General features: G+C 39.2%; 1 long non-coding RNA gene across 2 annotated transcripts; it reads right to left on the reverse strand.

Moving 5' to 3' along the window:
- Nucleotides 1-105: 105 nt before the first annotated feature.
- On the reverse strand, nucleotides 106-20517 carry LOC141417959 (uncharacterized). Of its 2 annotated transcripts, XR_012442552.1 has the most exons (7): nucleotides 16900-20517; nucleotides 16053-16118; nucleotides 14816-14974; nucleotides 11195-11279; nucleotides 8040-8150; nucleotides 5292-5465; nucleotides 106-236 (listed from the first exon to the last, which is right to left on the reverse strand). It is a non-coding gene; the product is annotated as an uncharacterized lncRNA (long non-coding RNA). The 2 variants fall into 2 exon arrangements; XR_012442553.1 differs by lacking the exon at nucleotides 16900-20517 and having other exon boundaries at nucleotides 15969-16053.
- Nucleotides 20518-20735: the final 218 nt, after the last annotated feature.

Here is a 20735-nt window from a genome sequence, read left to right on the forward strand (position 1 = left end):
GCGCAAAGAGTACAAATTTATTCAAGAAGAGAGATACTATGGGGAAAGAAACCAAATGCTTAAAAGGAACAGTGGTACAGTGAGGTCAGAAGTCAAACTACTCACAGAGCCTGCATCCAAAAGGAAAGCACCATCTCTGCTCAGCTTCTCCACAGACAGCTGAAGAACAGGGGGCTGAGGGATGATTCTGTCCTTGATGCTGAGGGCTCCCTGAGGAAGTGAGGAGGTGATTAAAGCTGCAAGATACAGGTAGGAGAGTCACAGGGAAGAACAAAAACAAGTAAAGGACTGTTACCTCCAAGAGTTTGGGCCTTATTCAGTTAGGCCAATCACAGTTATTCACAACATGAAAAAAGATGAAGTTAAAAAAAGCTGCTTAAATTCCAAGAAATCCAAATTAACTTCTGATCTTAACTATTATTTCAAAAGCAAATGCAATACATATAATGTTGTATAGTGAACAAATGACATTAGTGAAGTCCAAATAACATCTGAAATTTAGTTAATAATAGTATAGCAATCAATTTGAGTCCACCAAATTTTACAAAAGAATCATGGTTTTGTAATTTTATTTTGATATGATGTCTTACTACATAAACCAGGATGGCCTTAACTTCACCATCTCCTGCCTCAGTCATGATGTCCACCTCAAAACACTTTAAATAATTTTTTTTGGGGGGGGTCTCTCTATTTTGCCTAGGCTGGTCTCAAACTTGGGGGCTCAGGTGATCTTCTTGCCTCAGCTTCCCAAGTAGATGGGATGACACATGTGGACCATCGTACTCATTAGGGTAAAATGGGTGAGAGGTATGCGAGAACTTTCTGTACTATATTTGTAACTGATCTTTAAATCTAAAATTCCAAATGAGGGGCAGGAAAGGAGGGAGGGAGAGGGAGAAATGAGAATCTCTTTCAGATGTTAAGCAGACTTCTACCCATTGGCTCCACTGGACCTGGTTGCTTGACTTGGGCCATATGTACATCCTGAGAGAGCAAAAGCAGCCAAATGCAAATGAAATTTAATAGTGCTCTTCAACTTCACATTTATCAAAGATAGAAATGCAAGTTTCTCATTTATAATTGACTGTAATGCTGTTATCTGCTAACACATAAACAAGCCTTTCAATATTCATACTTATCCATTTTGACCAAATATATATTTAACTACTTAACCTATGTAAATCAATCTTATTCACAGTGATGGTTAAAACTGGAAACGGTGTCATGAGAATGTATACTTCAAATGAGTGAATGCTTACATACATGGAAATAACCTCCCCCCCACACAAGTGCTAGGGGTGAAATCCAGGGCCCTATGCATGCGAGGTAAGCACTCCACCACTGAGCTACACCTTCAGCTCCTAAATATGTTTAATTATGACAATGATCACAATACTGATGATGCTAATGACGGTGATGGCAATAGCTGTGTATGAGTTATATCATGTCTATTATAGCCAGGCACTGTCCTAAGAGTTTTACATGTGTTCATCTAGATGCATATTTGTCCTGTCTGATTTCTGTAATGGAAAATGAACCCATGCCCACCAAAAGAAGACATTTAAAAAATATGAAATTTTGTAAATGTCTGAATTACCAAATTTACTCTGAATTATTATTTCAAAAAAATATTCTAAGACGTCATACACATGTGTTAACTGTGGCTACAGCCTCACCTAAAAGCCTGGAGCAGTTAATGAACTGACCAAGGCAAAGCTATCTTGTCTGTTTCCTAATCTACTATCTACCATGACATACAGTGACAGTGATGTAACAATCTAAGCAGTATCACAGGAAGGACGTCAGTACGTAGCAGATGACAAAGGCACACATGATGGGCTATGGTATCCACTAAGTGTTCTACCAATGCTGCATGATAATGAGTGGTGGCTGTCTCTGTTTCTCCCACACTTAGAGAAACTAAACAATATACCAAAGCTTGCAAATCAATAATGAAAAGTGGTAATACAAATGATGACTACTAAGTAAAAGAGAGTTTATAAGTAAGAATGACATTTAACGAGTATATTAGCTTCATGGGAAATAATGAAGTTTTGAGGTAAAGGTTCAAGTATTCCAGTGGAAGGAAAGGGGTAAAAGAGGCAGAGAGAACAGGAATGAGACAGGCACTAAAGCAAGTGCAGTGACTAAATCAAAAAGGATGAGAAAGCCCTGGGGTAAGCGCAGTTTGTGAGGGACAGGAGATCACTGCTTACGTGTCATAGTCATCTCAGCTTTAACCTCCACTCTGACCAACATGGACCCGTCACGTGTCCTGGCGGTGCCCTTGCTGGGTCACTGTCCTGCAGAACCAGCTGGGCTTCTGATGCCCCAGGAGCACCTGCACTTGTGCAGCCGCCTACTTCCCAGGGCTGCAGAGCTTCAGTGCTGTGGGGAGAGGGCCGGGGCACGAAACTTCCTGTGTCCTGTTACACACTCTCTGCCTGACTAAACCAACTCTCTTCCTTTCTTTCCTTCTTCCTTCCTTCCCTCCTTCCCTCCCTTTTCTTTCTTCCTTGCTCGTATTGGGGTTTGAACTCAGGATCTTGCACTTGATAAGAAGGTAATCTACCATTTGAGCTATACCACCAGTCTCTTTCTGTTTTAGATGGGATTGTTGCACTATTTTGTCCCAGCTGGCCTTGACAGCAATCCTAACTATGCCTCATGCATAGTTAGGATCACAGGTGTGTACCATGACTGGCTTATTTGTTCCCCAGCGAGCCTCAAATCTCGATCTTCCTGATCCCTGCTTCTGCCTTTGACTATAGTCATGTACAACCATGCCCCGGCCCTGCCCAACTAAACTTTCTCCTGTACGGATCTGTTCCCTTTCTTCTAAAATCCAGTTTTAGCAAGAACCCTACTGAGTCAGTTTAGTAAGAAGTCCTCACAACCCTCAATATCTGATCACCCTCTATGACTGCTCAGGTTCATCATTCTCCATCATCCCCCAGCTGATGTCTGATCACCCTGACTGTCTTCACAAGAATCCTGTTAGCAAGAATCCCCTTTACTCTTTTTTCTCTGTTAATTTGAGACGGTGTCTCAATACGTGGCCCAGGCTGGCCTAGAACTCACGATCCTCCTGCCTCAGAAGGCAGAATGATGGGATCACAGGGTTGTGCTAATAGGCCCAAGTAATCTTGATGGTACCTCTTCATATTTTCTATCCATCAAGCCCACCCTGCTCTAAAATTCCTAAATGCCCATGATGCATTCAGAGTTGAATGCAATCTCTCCTATAGTACTTCAACAAGTGCCACTGAATGAAAACAGAAAAGGCCCATAAGATCTTTGACATCAGTACATGGTCAGTCACTAAGAAGGGGGCAAGTTCTATGGGAAATCAAAGAAGCAGAGCTCCATGCACCCATTAAAATATTTAATGTGTCTATTCTGTTTGTTTTGTTTTGTTATTTGTTTCTTTTGGCAGCAATGGAGTTTGAACTCAGCCCTTGCACTCTACCACTTGAGCCACACCCCCAGCCAAGAGTATCTATTATATACTAAGAACTATTTAGATACTGGAACAAAGCAGTGAATGAAAAACATAAAAGCTCTATAGTTATGCCAGATTACATCCTATACAAGGGAATTAAATAATAAATAAGAAAAATACCTGATCAGTAATATGTGCTTTAGAAAAAACCTAGGATGGAAGAGCCAGCGGTGTCAGGGTGTTATAGGGAGGGGAAGGATGAAGTGGGGCATGTTAAATGGAAATCAAAATAGGAAGCCTGAGGAGGACAGATGTGACAAAAAATACAAAACAACAACAACAACAAAAACCCTGGAGAGGGAAGACCTCATATTTGTAACTCCTGTGCACTTATATGCAGAAATGGAAATACGTATCTTGAGTTCAAGAAACTAGAATGTGGAGTCAAAAGCCTTTCCTATGAGGGAAGAGAAGGTTGCCCACAGCATTGAGAAGAGACTGCAGACACCAGACAGGCAGATCACGGGAGTTCAGAAAAACACAGAAATTGACAAGATCCAGAGCAACCCTCATCAGAGCCTGTCATAAAAAGCATTACTATCAAGAGCTTTTAGATAAAATGTTATGAGGTTACTTGAAATTTCTAAGCTTGGACATTAAACTCTAGACACTGGAGAAATAAGCCTATTCACTGATCCCAGAGTTCTCTCTCTTTTTGGGGAGGTGAGGTAGAGACACAGGGCAGTTAGGGAAACATATGAATAATAAATATGAAAAGTCAGGTGCATAACGGTCCATGACTGTAATCCCAGCACTTAGGAGGCTGAGGCAGGAAGACTGGGAGTTCAAGGCCAACCTGGCCTACATAGGGAGACCCTGTCTCAAAACAAAAGAATCAAATGAAAAACCCTAGAAACAAAGCTATTCACAAAGAGCTATAGGACCGCAAAAGGAAAGGTGTGCCAGAGAGGTAGCATTTGATCTCAAAGACAAGGCTATGGAAGTGCAATCCAGACCCTGAAAATAGGTACACGAATATGAGAAGACTTATCCAAAGAATAAGAAGTGTGGGCTGGGTGGCAGCTCAGTGGTAGAGTGATTGCCAACATCCAACCATGCCTAAGACTAGCTTCAAACCCCAGCAGTGGAAAAAAACCAAACCAAACAAAACAAAAAACCTGAGAACTATAATAGTGCTGAAATACTGTAGGGACCAGGAAAGAACCAAACCAAAACAAAACAGATGCATGTGTGCAATTACTTCTGAAAAAAATTAATTTTTTCAATTGGTAACAAATTATAAATGGATATATTTATAGGGCACAAAGTGATATGATGTAGTATACAATGTGGAATGACTGAACGGAGTTAATATACATCCATCACCTCAAATGCTCATTTATTCCTGCTGTGTAACTGACACTGTACTCTTGACCAGCATCTCCCCATTCTACCTCCACCAGTCTCTCTATTCTCAATCACCATTCTGCTTTCTGCTTCTACATGTTCACTTTTGAAACTTCTAGTTATAAGTGAAAAAATGCAGTATGGTGGCTTTTTGTGTAGCAACACAATATATCATTCTTCTTTTGGAAAACTATCATTTGAGTGGCTGCAGACATCCCTGCACACATAGTGAGCATCTCTTATGCCCAGGGCACTTCCAAAATCAGTTACTTGTAACTTTCTTTGACTATAAACCCCTCAAAGTTCAAAGAAGAGGTAAGGTCCCTGTCCTCACCACGTTCAATTGACATAGAGATACAGAAGCAATGTTTAGGGAATCACAGGGTAAAAGTTTGGGGTTTTGACGTTTTCACTATGCTGCTTTCTGGTTTTGTTTTCTTACCTGTTTAAGGAGAGTCAACATAAAAAGTGGGAAAAGCCGCAAAGACAAAGGGACCATGAGTCCAGGCTGCTGGTTACTGAGGACTGAAGAGTGGTAAGCTACCAGAGTCGATGAGGGTATTCACTAGAGCATCTTGGGTGTCACTCAGACTGGCAGTCACAGACCTGTCCACAGCTAATGGAGGTGAGGGTGGGATAAAACAGACACAAGGCAGCTTAGCAACTCCACTGGTAAGGATAGGAGAAATAATTTTAAAAACCGTGATGTCTCCTTCCAATTTACTCCACACACAGTGAGTGAAAACACACAGCACATAAAAGCACATCCAACCAACCTCTGTTCAAATGCCATTCTGCCATTTCCTAGCTGTGTGACAATTTGAAAGTGACTTAACCTTCATGTCCTCAGTTTCCTTATTTCACAAATAGGAAAACTACATTCTATGTAGTTAACCATGTTATTTTGTATGACACTGAGAAAGATTTTTTTTTTTGCAGTGCTGGGGTTTGAACTCAGGGCCTACACCTTGAGCCCCATCTTTGTGATGGGTTTTGTCGGGGTAGGGTCTTGCAGACTTTTTGCCCCAGCTGGTTTTGAACCATGATCCTCTGTATCTCTAAGAGCCTCCTCAGTAGCTAGGAAACAGGCATGAGCCACTGGCACCTGGCTCACTGAGAAATTTTTTTAAAAAAACACCCTAGAATTCAATTCAAAATCTTACTCCCACATAGATTTTTAAATTTATTTTATAGTTAAGGACCTAACAGACTTACTGAGGCAGATTTTTACCTGTTACCCCACTCTGTTTATATGTATTTCTGCATACTCAAAAATATTTCAATACTAAAAATACTATAACTGTTTTAAAGACTTGTCAACCAGAAACCTAGTCAATTCATGTGGCATGAAATGAAGTGATGTCATTTACTGCTGTGACCAAAATTTGCACATAGAGGGAAGAATGAGGACTATTGTTACTGGTCCACAGCAACCCTAAGTCTTCATCAGTTGAAGACATGCTCTGATCCTAATTAAGATAGAATATAAAAAATGTGCATATTTTGTGCTCAACCAAATATGGTAAAAGGATCCATACCTACAAAGCTATATTGAAGTTTTAAAAATCTATAAATACTGCCTGAAAGTTATTCCTTTGATGTTAATAATGTTGACAATAAGGACTGTACAGTCATCAAAAATATTACATTTTTTTGGTACTGGGAATTGAACCCAGAACCTCACTTGAGCTACACCCACAGTCCCTCTCCCCCTCTTCTTTATTTGTTTTTAAAATAGGGTCTTTCCTGGGCTGGCCTGGAACTTGACATCTTCCTTCCTCTACCTCCCAAGTGGCTGAGATTGCAAGTGTTCCACCACGACTGGCTCAAACATATTACTTGAAGAAAATAAAAAGTGTGACCCTCAAATTTCTTAGACCACGATCTTCAAATTATTTTTCTTTTGCTGCTGCTGCTGCTGCTGCTGCTTTTTGATATGAAACTCAGCATTTTAGGCAAGCATTCTACCACTGAGCCCTTTTTATTGGATTCTGGAGACAGTCTTGCTATGTAGCCCAGGCTCCTCAAAGAACTCATGATCCTCCTGCCTTGGTCTCCTGAGTGCCGGAATTACAGGTATGTGGCACCACACACAACCTCAACTTTTAAGTTTTCAACAACATATCAGACGAAAGTGCCAGGCACTGGTGGCTCATACCCGTAATATTAGTGACTTGGGAAGCTGAGATTAGGATGATCAAGAGAGGAAAGCCCAGTCAAATACTTCATAAGAGCCCATCTCCAAATTAACCAGAGAAAAATGGACTGGAGGTATGGCTCAAGCAGTAGAGCTCCTGCTCTGCAAGCATGAAATCCTAAATTCAAACCCCAATCCCACCAAAAAAAAGACTAAACAGGCTTCATGAAAGAAAATTTTCCCTATAGGAAACTCAGAAAACAGGTACCTAGTTCTGTTAAAGGCAGATTAGACAAACAGACTTTGTGAAAGTCTTCCCTGAGGCAGAAAGGGGGTAAGAATCAAACTGATGCTAAACTTTACATTTGAAAACAGGACAAGAGGATCAAGACAGCAACTAGATAAGAGATTGAAATAAATAGGTAAAGAACCCAATAAGTTTTCTCCTAGCACACAAGATTTGGGAAGGCTGTGAACATGTGTGTGGTAGTAAACTGGTTTTTAATCTCAAATTCCATGACTGCAAGTCTAACGATCTTTATAGTGACCTGCCACCTCTTACTACACAAGTTACTGTGCTCATAAAGCACTGTTATAAACAATCCTACTAAGTACCGACATTAACCGTTGATAATATATGGTTATTTAAGTCCAAAGCAGAAGAATACAGAGAGACAGAAATCAGTTTGGAGGGAATAAGGCCAGTGTGGGAAGGAGGCAGGAGTGGCACTAGTTGCTTATGGGCATCAGATTCATTTGGGGTGACAAAAATGTTTTAAAATCAGATTGAGATGATGGCTGCAAAACTCTGTAGATAGGCTAAAAACGACGAATGGTACAATTAAAATGGTGCAGACCTATGGTACATAATTCTATCTCAATACAACTGTTTAAACAAGCAAAAAGGATTATCTGTGGCAGATCTTTTCGTTAACATAGCTATAAGCACCCAAATTGAAACCTATAAAGATAATCATTTACAAGAAAACAAAATAGGTGGATTTGCCTAATGGTTTTACTTGGAAAATATTTACAAGTGACATCCACTCTTACCCATATTGGCCAATAACCCTGAAATTGCTTGAACATCAGCTCCCAGAAAGACTTCATTCAGAGTTGAAACTACTGGCAAACACAAAGTATGGACACGTATTCTTTTTTCACCTTTGGGGAAAACACATAATAGTAAGGACAGCTACATTCAAAAAAGATTATGCTAAAGTCAGGTCTTTTCACTATAGAACCAAGTAGTGTCATACAGGAAGCAGAGATGGTATCAACACTCTAGTCTGTGACAACAATAAAGTTTTTTTTCAATTATTATTTTTTACTGTAAAATTCTTTTTATTCAAGCTATTACTAAATAGGTAACAAGCATTATATTTAAATGATGATAATATGCTAGCATTTTCTTTCTTCTCTGTCTCAGTCCCTTCCTTCTTCTCTCTCTCCCTTCTTCTCTCTCTCCCTGGCCCTTCCTTCTTTCCTTTCTTTTTTTCTTAAGACAAGGACACTATATAGCTGATCTAGCCACCTGACTGTTGGAATTACAGATATCTGCCACCATACCTGCCAATATGCTAGTGTGCTTTACAGCCTGATTTAAAGTTCAGAAAATTTTAATTTTATTGATTTATTTGCAGTACTAGAATTTGAACTCAGGGCCTCACACTCGCTATGCAGAACTCTACCAGTCAAACCATGCCCCTAGCTCTAACTTTACCCTTTTTAAATACAGAAGAAAAAAATTAAAAGAAATTGATTAATATTCACAGTGCCTTTTCTTTGGTAATTACCTACAACAACTACTATCAATACATCAAAGAAATAAAATGAAAACCCTTGGAATCATCAAATATCTATCCATCTCTCTCTCTCTCTCTCTCTCTCTCTCTCTCTCTCTCTCTCTCTCTGGTGGGGATTGAACTCAGGACCTTATGCATTTAACATGGGATGTGAATAAACTGGGCACAGCAGGAAAGTACTCAGGAATAAAAAGGAGCAAACCACTAATGATGCAGCATGGGGATGCATCTCAAATACAACTATGCTAAGTAAAGGAAGCCAGACTCAAAAGTCCCAATATCCAAAATCTGAAATGCTCCAAACCCTGAAACCTTTGGACCACCAATCTGATGCCACAAGTGGAAAAGCCTACACCTTAAACGTGAGGGTAAGGTAGCTGTCAAAATGAAGGCACACTAAAAATATTGTATAAAATGACCTTTTGGCTATGTCTATAAGGTGTATAGGAAACATAAGTGGACTTTATATTAAAACCTGATCCCATCCAAGATATCTCATGATGTACATGTAAATACTCAATTATTTGAAGAAAATCCAAAATTGAAAACTCTTCTAGTGCCCAGCCTTGTTTTGTTTTATCAAATAAAACATGACGTCTAGCAGAGCACTGATAGCTCCCTCCTGTAATCCTAGCTACTCAGGAGGCTGAGATCAGGAGGATTAAGGTTCAAAGCCAATCCTGGGTCGAGAGACCCTATCTAAAAAATATCCAACACAGAAAAGAGCTGGTGAAGTAGCTCAAGCAGTAGAGTGCCTGCCTAGCAAGTGGGAAGCTCTGAATTCAAACCCCAGTACTGCCAATACTGTGCGTGTGTGTGTGTGTGTGTGTGTGTGTGTGTGTGTGTGTGTTTGTGTGTATGGTACTGGGGATTTAACCCAGTACACCTGAAGGGGTCTACCTCATGAGCTGTGCCCCTACCTTTTTGCTTTTATTTTTGACATAGGATCTCACTAACTTTGCTGGAATTTCAAGCAGGTATATGCCATCACCCCCAGCTCAAAAATCAATTTTACATTAACATTTATAGTGTGCTATATTTATATAAAAATTGAACTTTCTTTTTTTTTTTTTTAAAGTGGTGCTAGAGTTTGAAATCAGGGTCTATACCTTGAACCACTCCTATTTTTGTGATTTTTTTTCAAGATAGGGTCTCAGGAACTATATGCTCAGCTGAACTTTCTTAATACTAAAGATTTTTTATTAAAAATGTCCTAAGGCAGGGCGCCACTAGCAGCTCATGCCTGTCATCCTAGCTACTTGAGAGACAGAGATCAAGAGGATCTTAGTTCAAGACCAGCCCAGGGAAAATGAAAAAAGGCATCCTATCTCAAAAATACTCAACACAAAAAAAGGGCTGGCAGAGTGGCTAGAGTGGTAGAGTGTCTGCCTTGTAAGCATGAGGCCCTGAATTCAAACCCCAGTAGCACACACAAAAAAAAAAGAAAGAAAGAAAGAAAGAAAGAAAGAAAAGTAAATTGAAAAATGCCTTCACATCACCTGAGGATAAGACACAAATTTTATGTTATTAGGAATGACTAAGTCCTACCCTTAAAAAAGTGCTGTCTGTCTGCAGCACAAGCCCTCTCAAAACTTACCTCAGATCTCCCCTTGGTGAGGACTTTCCCTGGCTACTCTCTTAAAATAGCAATCCGAGCACTTCCTCTATTCTTTACCTGCTCTACCATTCTCTTTAACTATTTTATATTACTTATTTATCCTATTTACTATCTCACTCACCTATTAAATTAAGGCCTACAATTTTTTTTTTTTTTTTTTGAGATAGGGTGGCGCTATGTTGACTAGGCTGGTCTAGGACTCCCAGGGTCAATTGATTCTCCTTTCTGCCTAAGGCTCCCCAGCACTGGAATACAGGCTAGAACCCAGCTCAATAAAGATATTTTTAAAGTGCTTCTCAGAGTGTCTGCATGAGTATTTGAGACCCAGTGTTATGGTCCAGATGTATAAAGCCAGGACTTGGGAGGTTGAGTCAGGAGGAACATGAGTTCAAGGCCAGCCTGGGCTATACAGCAACCCAGTCTCCAAAACAAAACAAAATAAACAAATTTGTGAATAAAACGATCTAGGAAAATAAAAACAGCATGGCTTTACTGAGTAAAGCAACAAAGCTCTTATGATCAGAACACTCTTTTGGGTTAATGGAAATTATGAACTACCCCAAATAGAGTTTCTCAGAGGCCATACAAGACATTCCACATGAACCAACTTACCTTTACTACAATATTATGCTGAAAGTTAACACAGTAGAGCTCATGTTGTGGTTTTTGTGACAATAAAAGCAAACAAAAACTTACCTTTGCTTGATGTATACAAGAGTGCTAACTGAAAAGAAACCAATTGTGTGTCAGTAAGACTCTCTTTCACTGACATCTGCACTGCGTACCTGGCATCCGGGTTGACATTGGGCAGAGACAGGAAGTCTGTGGAGCAGACAAAGAATTTCCCATGGAAAGTGTGAACGGTGAGACCTAGGAGAGAAGAAATTTAAAAATGACTTTATATGCCTGCCTCTGGATATTTACACTTTATCCTAGTCACTTATGAGATAATAAAAATAGGTAGATAATAGACAGTAGTTAGTGAGGTTGAGGGGGACAGGTGTCTTCTTTAATGAAGGTGAGGAGACAAACTTCAAAACACTTTCTGGGAGGACAATTTAGCTCTACATATTAACATTTTAATTTTTAAAAATTTTGGTGGTACAAGGGTTTGAACTCAGGGCTTCATGCTCACTAGGCAGGTGCTATACAAATTGAGCCACTTTGTCAGGCCCCAGGGAGCTCCCCTCAGCCCTAGAGGCCTTCCAGAGACTCTGTCTCTACATCAGTACCTGGGTAGGAACAGGGAGGTAGCATGGTAAACTGAGGGCAAATCAGGCCCAGGATGGTTCTGAATATTGGGGGAGGAGAGGGAGGTCTGTGCCTGTGGCTCCAACAGGTCCCTTGGGGACAGATTCTGGTGGGTACTTTCTGGTCTGTGAAAATACCATCTCCCTAAACCTGTTAGACAGTATTCCTAATGTTGTATGAGAGCATTTCTTACAGACTTGTTTTTTCACTTTTTTTTTTTTTTTTGGGAAGGAACCCAGGGTCTAATGCATGCAAAGCAGGCTCAGTGGTAACTGAGCTACACCCCCAGCTGGAGAAAGCATTTCTGGGGGGTTCCTTCAGTAGTTGATGCCCACAGGTTTTAAGGAGCTGCGCCCACCATTACCCACACCTAGGATAGTGGGAGGTTTTAATGTCTGCTTTGTGCCCTGTCGTGGTTTTAATATTCCTTTCCTGGTGTTTGGCAGGTTGATCATGTGTTAACAGAAGTCCTCATGTCCTCTTATGCATTTTCATTAATTTGAATTTATTCCTCTATGAAATCAGAGTGCCTTATGTCCCCCACACCCACCCCACCCCAAAAAACAAATCTTATTGTGAGATCCACCTTTTTGACTTGAAATTAAGATCAAAATATATTCTTACATATGCATGAGAAAACTTTTAAAGGGAATGTAACAAGCCACAGAATGGGACATAGTGGACTATGTTTGATTTCTCTTTTTATTATATGTTTTAATACTTTTTCATCTTTTTTCCTCTGTGGTGCTGGGGATTGAACCCAGGGCCTCAGGCATGCTAAACATGCCGTCTACCATACTGCTGTACAACAACCTGCCTGCACTACACACACACACACACACACACACACACACACACACTCTCTTTTATTTTTCTCTCACGATCAACTTTATCAAGTATTTGATTTCTAATGAGATTTATCATAAATGAAGAAAAGGCTAAGCAAGTTAACCACACAGTGTTCAGTTAGGCACTCTACAGAGAAGCACAAAGCTAATTTGTTGGCATTTTCCCAGGCTCTTCCAACTCTTTTTTTTTTGGGTGAAGGGGAAGTACTGGGATTTGAACTCAGGGCCTTGCACTAGTTAGGCAGACACTTGAGCCTGCCCTCAGTCTAAACTCTTTATGAAAAGTAAGATATTATAAATAACCTCGATTCATCACGTAGAAAGTGTCGTAAGCACTTTTAGGATATACATTTCCCCCTAATTAACAGCTAATGTCTGCAGTAATGAACATTTTTAAAGTCTGCCAATCTTGAATGAATGAGTCGGATCCCACAAATGTGCCCTTTAAAACAAATGCAGTGGGGCTTGGTGTGTAGTTTGGTGGTCAGTACACGCTTAAGTGTCTATTAGGCCTGGATTTAATTTCCAGTGCTACCCCTTTATTTAGTGAGGTCACATTATTATAGTGAGAGGTAATAGAGAACAAACATTATATAGGCAAATACCTTTTTTTTTTTTTGCAGTACTGGGGCTTGAACCCAGGGCCTCATGCTTGCTGGGCAGTGCTCTACCACTTGAGCCACTCCTCCAGCCCTTTTTCGTGTTGGGTATTTTGGAGACAGGGACTTGAGAACTGGCTTCCAGCCATGATCCTCCTGATCTCTGCCGACTGAGTAGGTAGGATTACAGGCCACCAGTGCCCAGGCAAATAGTTTGACTGACAGATTTAAAAATACATTGGATACATTAATGGATCCTTATCATTTTTTCTGTAGGTTTCATGTAATTTTTCCGCCTTAACAATGATTGCCTTAGCTGGCTATCAGTGGTTCATGCCTGTAATCCTTAGCTAACTGGGAGGCTTGAAATAGGAGGATTGAGGTTTGAGACCAACCTTGGCAAATAGTGTATGAGATCCCATCTCCAATATAACCAGAGCAAAATGGACTGGAACAGTGGTTCAAGTATTAGAGTGCCTACTTTGCAAGCAGGAAACTCTCTGAGTTCAAACCCCAAGTCCCCCTCTAAAAAAAGATTGCCTCACACCCTGTTAAGGATCAAAAACATTTCCACATGAATAAAAAATTTGAACCAGGTTGATAATGTCCTGAAAAACCAAGTAGACCACAAATTCAAAGATTTCCTCCTTCTAGAGATGGATATAATAGTGAGAACGCCACTGAGCTATATCCAATTAAAATGGTTAGGAGGGCTGGAGGCATGGCTCATGTAGTAGAGTGCCTGCCTAGCAAGCTCAAGGCCCTGAGTTTAAGTTCTACTACAGCCAAAGGCGAAAAAAGATTAGAGGGTAGGGCTTGTAACCAAGTGGCAGCAGTGCTTGCCTACCATGTGTGAGGCATGGGTTCCATGACCAACATGGTAAAAAAAATTTGTTTAAAAAGGCATTCAGAAGGATGAGACAGCAGAATCAAGTTTGTGGCTAGCCTGAGCTACGTAGTGAGACTCTACCTCAAAAAAAAAAAATTTTTTTTTAAAAGACTGAAACAGCCAATCTTATGAATATTTCAACCACAATTTAAAAAAAATTATTTAATTAAAACAAAAAAGGGTTAGAGGCATGGCTCAGGTGGTAGAGCGATTACCTGGCAAGCACAAGGTCTTGAGTCAAACACAAAAAATGTTTTTAAAGCCAGCCATGGAGGTATGCACCTACAGTCCCAGCTACTCAGGAGGGTGAGGCACATTCAGGACCAGCCTGGGCAGCATGCCATCACCTCCTGTCAAAAAAGAAAAAAGATCTTCCACTAACATTTTAATTGTTCAGTAAGTCTAATAAATAATTCATCAGTAACATAATTTTATTTTCCTTGCAGCCATGTGCTCTCATTTTAAAAAATTGAGATATTTCACATACTATAAAATTCACCATTTTAAAGTGCATAGTTCAGTATTTTTTAATATAGTCACAATAGTCTCTAATTTTTTCCCCAGTACTGGGGTTTGAACTCAAGGCCTTCTGCTTGCTAGGCGGGTGCTCTCACTTGAACCACAACTGCAGCCAGTCTAATTTTTAATAGGGTTTCTTCTTGCTTCTTAAGTGCATTTTCTATAATTACATCTTATAAAGGCAGTAAAGTATCCTAACAGAGTATCCCTGAAGATTTAACTAGGTGAAAACATATGTATTTATTGATATAAAAAATAACATTTACTTCTATGTAGGGAAAAAAGAAAAGGTATTCCCACCTTTAGTGCACCGAATCCTTATAACTGCCTTAAAGCCAGTCTTCCGAGTGAGGTATCTCTGTAATTCCTTCTGTAATTTCTGTACTTGGACCGGATTGTGCTGATGATGGTAAGATGGATAGTAATATACACTACCTGCTGAGTACCGAGAAATACAACCTAGAAGACAACACACTACTGATAAATATATATATTCATACATATAAATACATATACACAGATACATAAATACGTATATAAATGTACATATTTTTAAATTTTTAACATTCTGTTTTTGAGACAATGTCTCACTTCACAGCTCAGGCTAGCCTCGAACTTGTGATCCTCCTGTCTCAGCCTCCAAGCACACAGTTCTTTTTTAAAAACATTATTTCTCTACGCATTTCTGTATGTCTTTATATACTGCCTGTGCTAGCTGCTGTGGCGCTTATGAGTTTATAAACACAGAGCACTGTCTCACCAGCTGAGATTTGCCTTACTTAGAGTACTAATATCAGCTCTTTTAATTTCATTTTCTCTCTCTTTTTTATGAGTGTATATTAATTACACAAAGGGGTTTGTTATATTATGGATATAATATACTTTGATCGGATTCAATACCACTATTACCCTTTCTTATCTTCCTCCCTCTGTTTTTAAGCAATTTTTAAACAGGTTTGATTATTTCATTTTCATGCTTGGGTATGAAATGCTTTCATCATATTCACCCTCCTCACCCTCTCCTTTCACCCTCCAGGCTTCTGTCAGTTCCCAACCCCAAATGCTCCCTCATGAACTCCTATTAAATAATGCTATTACTATATGAAAGTAACTGCAGCCATTTTACCCAGCTTTTCTCTGTCAAAAAGAATATAATCCTTTATGTAGTGGTATGGAAACTTCTTTACCTCACTCCTACTAAATTAGCGTAGCCCACTATAAGGTTTACAATAGATTAAACTGATCAGCAGGAGGCGATGGCACACCTGTAGCCCACAGCTGCTTAGAAGGCTGGGGGGTGGGGGATACTTGTACTTGAGTCCAAGAATTTGAGACCAGCCTGGGCAACATAGCTAGACTCTGTTTCACAAACAGATCTGTTCTCTGAAGGGAATAAATTCTTTTACATTGCCTCCTACTTAGAATAACATATAAATGTCATTTCACCACTCACTGAAGAAAAAAAAATCATGAAGAACTTATACAGAGAAGCCCACTCAGAATACTGTCCACTGAGAAGGAATAAGTCAACAGCTACCTGCTGACCAGAACAGTCCAAGGCTAATTTCTTATAGAAGTCAGAGGATGGAGTCAGGTGTATTTCCTGTGAATAAATAAGTAACAGAAAAATTTTAAAAAATTATTATCAGAAATGTAAATACACATCCACATATGTGTATAACAATTGTAATATCCTTGATTCACCTCTACATGTGTTTCTTTGGGGATATTTTTTTGGCAGTACTGGGGTTTACACTCAGGGCTCACCCTTGCTGGGTAGGTGTGAATTCAACCATGATATATTGTAAGAACTTTTGTAGATGTCACAATATACAGTACAATAAAAAAATAATAAATTTTAAAAAATGAGCTGCTTAAGAATTTCCTATGAACTTTTTACCGCTAGGGATGTAGCACAATGGTAGCAACATTACCTAGCATGAAAAAGGCTTTGAGTTTGATCTTCAACAGCACTAAAAATTTTTTTAAAAGAAAAGAAAAACAGACAAAGAAAAGGATTTTCTATGAGGGTCTCTTACATTAACAGGATAAGATACTGGCTTCTCTCTCATCTTTTGGAAAATGTATGTCTCAAATAAGTTGCTCAAAAGCAATTGCCAGTCTAGCAAATCTTGGCCACTGCTAACTGGTCATCTAGGTTCCACCTTGTTCCTAGCAAGTGTATTTCCTTAGTTTCCCAGACTTTCTTATCAAAGCCAGATTGGATTATAGTGGCCTGCTAAAGATATTAGAAACAAGGCATTGGGTACATCGGGAAGGAGGAAAGGGAGGAGGGGGGACATGAATAAAGATTTTAAAAGGTAATTAACATGACACACATGAATGCTGCCATATACAAAGTACAGTTCACCAACACATCTGACCTTTAAAATGCAGATGCTTCCTGATGAAGACGGCTCACATTCAGGCCCCACTGAGGTGCTTACAAAATCAAGTGAACAGGTCTTCTGACTACTTCAGGGGGCTCTCAGGAAAAGGAAAACCAGTGTTACAAAAACAACAATTATTAAGGAACTTATAAAAATACTAACAGTGAATAATTCAAAATGTTTCATGTCTACTCTTCAGGCTTTCATTTTACTTTACCAGTGTCTTAGAAGCTGGGCATGGTGATGCATGCCTGAAGGCAGAGGCAGGAAGATCATGAGTTCTAGGCCAGTCTGGGCTACCAAGCAAGACCCTGTCTCAGAAACAAACAAATAATGAATAAATAAAAACAAAAAAGGTTTCTAATGGCTTTATCAAGATATAGTTCATATATCAGAAAGCTCATCATCATATAGAGTACAGTTCTAGACCGGGGATGTAGTTCAGTGACAGAGCACAAGTCTAGCCTGCACAAAGGCATGGGATAGGCTTTGTTTTGTTGCAAAAATAACAAAAATTAGTTCTCTTATTTGTGACTTATTCCCAAAGTTGTACAACCACCATCTCATGTAATTACAGATCTTTTTCACCGCCTGAACAAGAAACACTGTAACCACTCACAGTTACTCCCAGTTCCCTTCCCCCAGGTTCCTGGCAGCTAATCTGGTTTCTGTCCCTGTGGAGTTGTATGTTCTGACATTTCACATAAAGAGGACAACGCTTATGTGGTCTTCTGTGATTGACTCCATTCTGTCAGCAAATGTTTAAGATTCATCTGAATCACATCCCATTGTAGGACGAGACCACATTTTGTTTATCTATTCATCAGATGACAACTGAGTAGTTTCCACTTTTTGGTTCCTATTATGTACATTCACGTATTAATTTTTACAGACATGCTGTCAATGTTCTTTTGTATATATCTACTGAGTGGAACTGCTGGATCACATGGTAACTCTGTTTAACTGTGAGGAACTGCCAGACTGTTTTCCACAGTGGCTGCTCCGTTTCACATTCTCCTAGCAGTGTATGAGCATCCCAATGTTTCCTTATCCTCACCAGTACTTGCTATTGTCCCCCTCTTGAATCTTAGCCACCCTACTTGCTATGAGGCCACAATTCATTGTATTTGCCTGATAGTCAGGATGTAGAGCATTGGTCAAATTCATCTGTAGATATTTTTGGAAGTGCTGGGGATTGAACCACAGAGCCTTGTATAAGCTAGGCACATGCTCTACCACTGAGCTACATCTCCAGTCTTAAGAATACTGACTATTACATATTGTGTATTCAAATCCTTTATCCAAGCATTGATTGGGCTTTTTTTAAAATTGTTAAACTGTATAAGCTATTTAGGAAATCTAGGTATCAGATGTGATTTGCAAATATCTTCTCCCATTCTGTAGGCTGTCTTTCCACTTTAGTTTTTATGGCACTGGGGATCAAACCTGGGGCCTTGTACATGCTAGGCAAATGCTCTACCACTGAGCTATACTCTCAGTGTGTTTTCTCACTTTCTTAGTGATGTTATTTCTGTTCATTTTCTTGAGACAGTCTCACTGTGTAGACCAAGTTGTCATTGAACGTGTGATCTTCCTATCTCCACCTACTGAGTGCTGGGACTTCAGGCTACACCGCCACACCTGGCTTCTTCATGATGTTCTATAAAGCACAAACCTCTTTAATTTTGAAGAAGCCCAATTTATACACTTTTTTTCCCTTTTTGCTAACAATACTTTTGATGATGTATCAGGAATCCAAGATTCATTCCTATGTTTTCTTTCTCCTAGAACTTTTAAACTTTTAGTCTAACACTAGGCTCTATGAGCCACTTTCAGTAACTATTAATTTTTTCTGTAGTGCTAAGTATTAAACCCATGGCCTCATGCAAGGTAGGCAAGTGCTGAACCTTTGAACTAAATCCCCAGCCCAAGTTAATTTTTTTATGTGATAAAATATACACAATACATAAAAATCATCATCCTAATTATTTTGAAGTGTACAATTCAGTGGCATTTGATGTATCACAATGCTGTGTAATCATCGTCTATTTTCAGAAACTGTTCATCATTCCATACAGAAACTCTGTACCCACTCACAATACCGTTGTTCCTTTTCCCTCCAGCTCCTAGTAATCTCCATCTTATTTTCTGTCTCTTATGAATTTGTTCCTTCTACATACTTCATATAAGTAGAATCACAGATTATATTTTTCCTTTTATGTCAGGCTTATTTCACTTAGTAAAATCTTTGTTTCATCCGTGTTGTATCACGTATCAGAAATTTATTCTTTCTTAAGGCTGAATAAAATTCTATTATGTTTATACCATATTTTGTTTATTCATTCACTTGTTGATGGCTACATGGGGTGTTTCCAGCTTTTGACTATTCTGAATAATGTTGTTATGAACGATGAAGAATGATCCATTAAGTCTCTGTTTTATTTTTTTCAGGTCTAAAATGAGAAGTGGAATTAGGAAATCATATGCTGATTTTATGATAACTCTAAGGAACTACAAAACTGTTTTCCATAGCAGTTGTACCATTTTCTACTCCCATCATCAATGCACAGGGATTGCAACATTGCCACGCCTTGCCAACACTTGTTTTTTTCCATTCTTAAAAACTAGTCGTCCTTCTGATGGATGTGAAGTTAACTTATTGTGAGTTTTCGATTTTTTTTAAAAATATTTTTTGGTCACAAATAATTCACAGAAGGATTTTTGTTTTGTTTTTTGTTGTGAGGATTGAAGTTAGAGTCTCTAAGATGCAAAGCAAGCACTCTACCACTAAGCTACATCCCCAACTCTCATTGTGATTTTGACTTACATTTCCCCAATGATTAAAGATGTTGAGCATTTTTCATGTCCATATTGTCCATTTGTATATCTTTTATGAAAAAATGTCTAGTCCAGTTGTCTACCCAGTTTTCAATATTTTTTTTTGTTTTTGAGATATAGTTCTTTATGTGTTGTGCATAACAAATTCCATATTAGATATATCATTTGTAAATTTTTCTCCCATTCTGTGGGCTGCTTTCTCTCTCTGGATAGTGTCTTCTGATGTACAAAAGCTTGTTCTTTCTGTTTTTCTTTTGCAGTACCAGGGATGGACCCCAAGGCTCTGTATATACAAGGCAAGCCCTCTAATACTGAGCTACATCTTGAGCCACAAAAGGCTGTTGTTTTTAAGTACTCAGGATGGAACCCAGAGCCTTGCACATGCCAGGCAAAGTGCCATACCACATGAATTTTATTTTGAGTTAGGCTTTACTAACTCTGCCCAGGCTGGCCTCAGACTTATGATCTTCCTGCTTCTGCTTCCTATGTAGTTAGGATGACAGGCTTGTATCATTACACCCTGTGCACAAAAGTTTTTAATACTAATAAAATCCAAGTAGGTGTCTTTCAACTCTACTGCCTGTGCTTTTGGTGTTAGCTCTAGGATGTCATGAAGATTTTCCCTATGTTTTGTATTTTTAGCTCTTAAGTTCAGTCTTTAATCCATTTTTAGTTAATTTTCCTTAAATGGTACAAGGTATGCATCCAGCTTCACACTTTTGCATGTCTAGTTTCCACAATCATTCTTTTTTTTTTTTTTAATACATATATATTTATTTATTTATTTATTTATTTTCATTTTTCTTTTATTATTCATATGTGCATACAAGGCTTGGTTCATTTCTCCCCCCTGCCCCCACCCCCTCCCTTACCACCCACTCCACCCCCTCCCGCTCCGCCTCCTCAATACCCAGCAGAAACTATTTTGCCCTTATCTCTAATTTTGTTGTAGAGAGAGTATAAGCAATAATAGGAAGGAACAAGGGGTTTTG

Source organism: Castor canadensis, chromosome 16, assembly GCF_047511655.1.
Source record: "Castor canadensis chromosome 16, mCasCan1.hap1v2, whole genome shotgun sequence".
Lineage (NCBI taxonomy): Eukaryota > Metazoa > Chordata > Mammalia > Rodentia > Castoridae > Castor > Castor canadensis.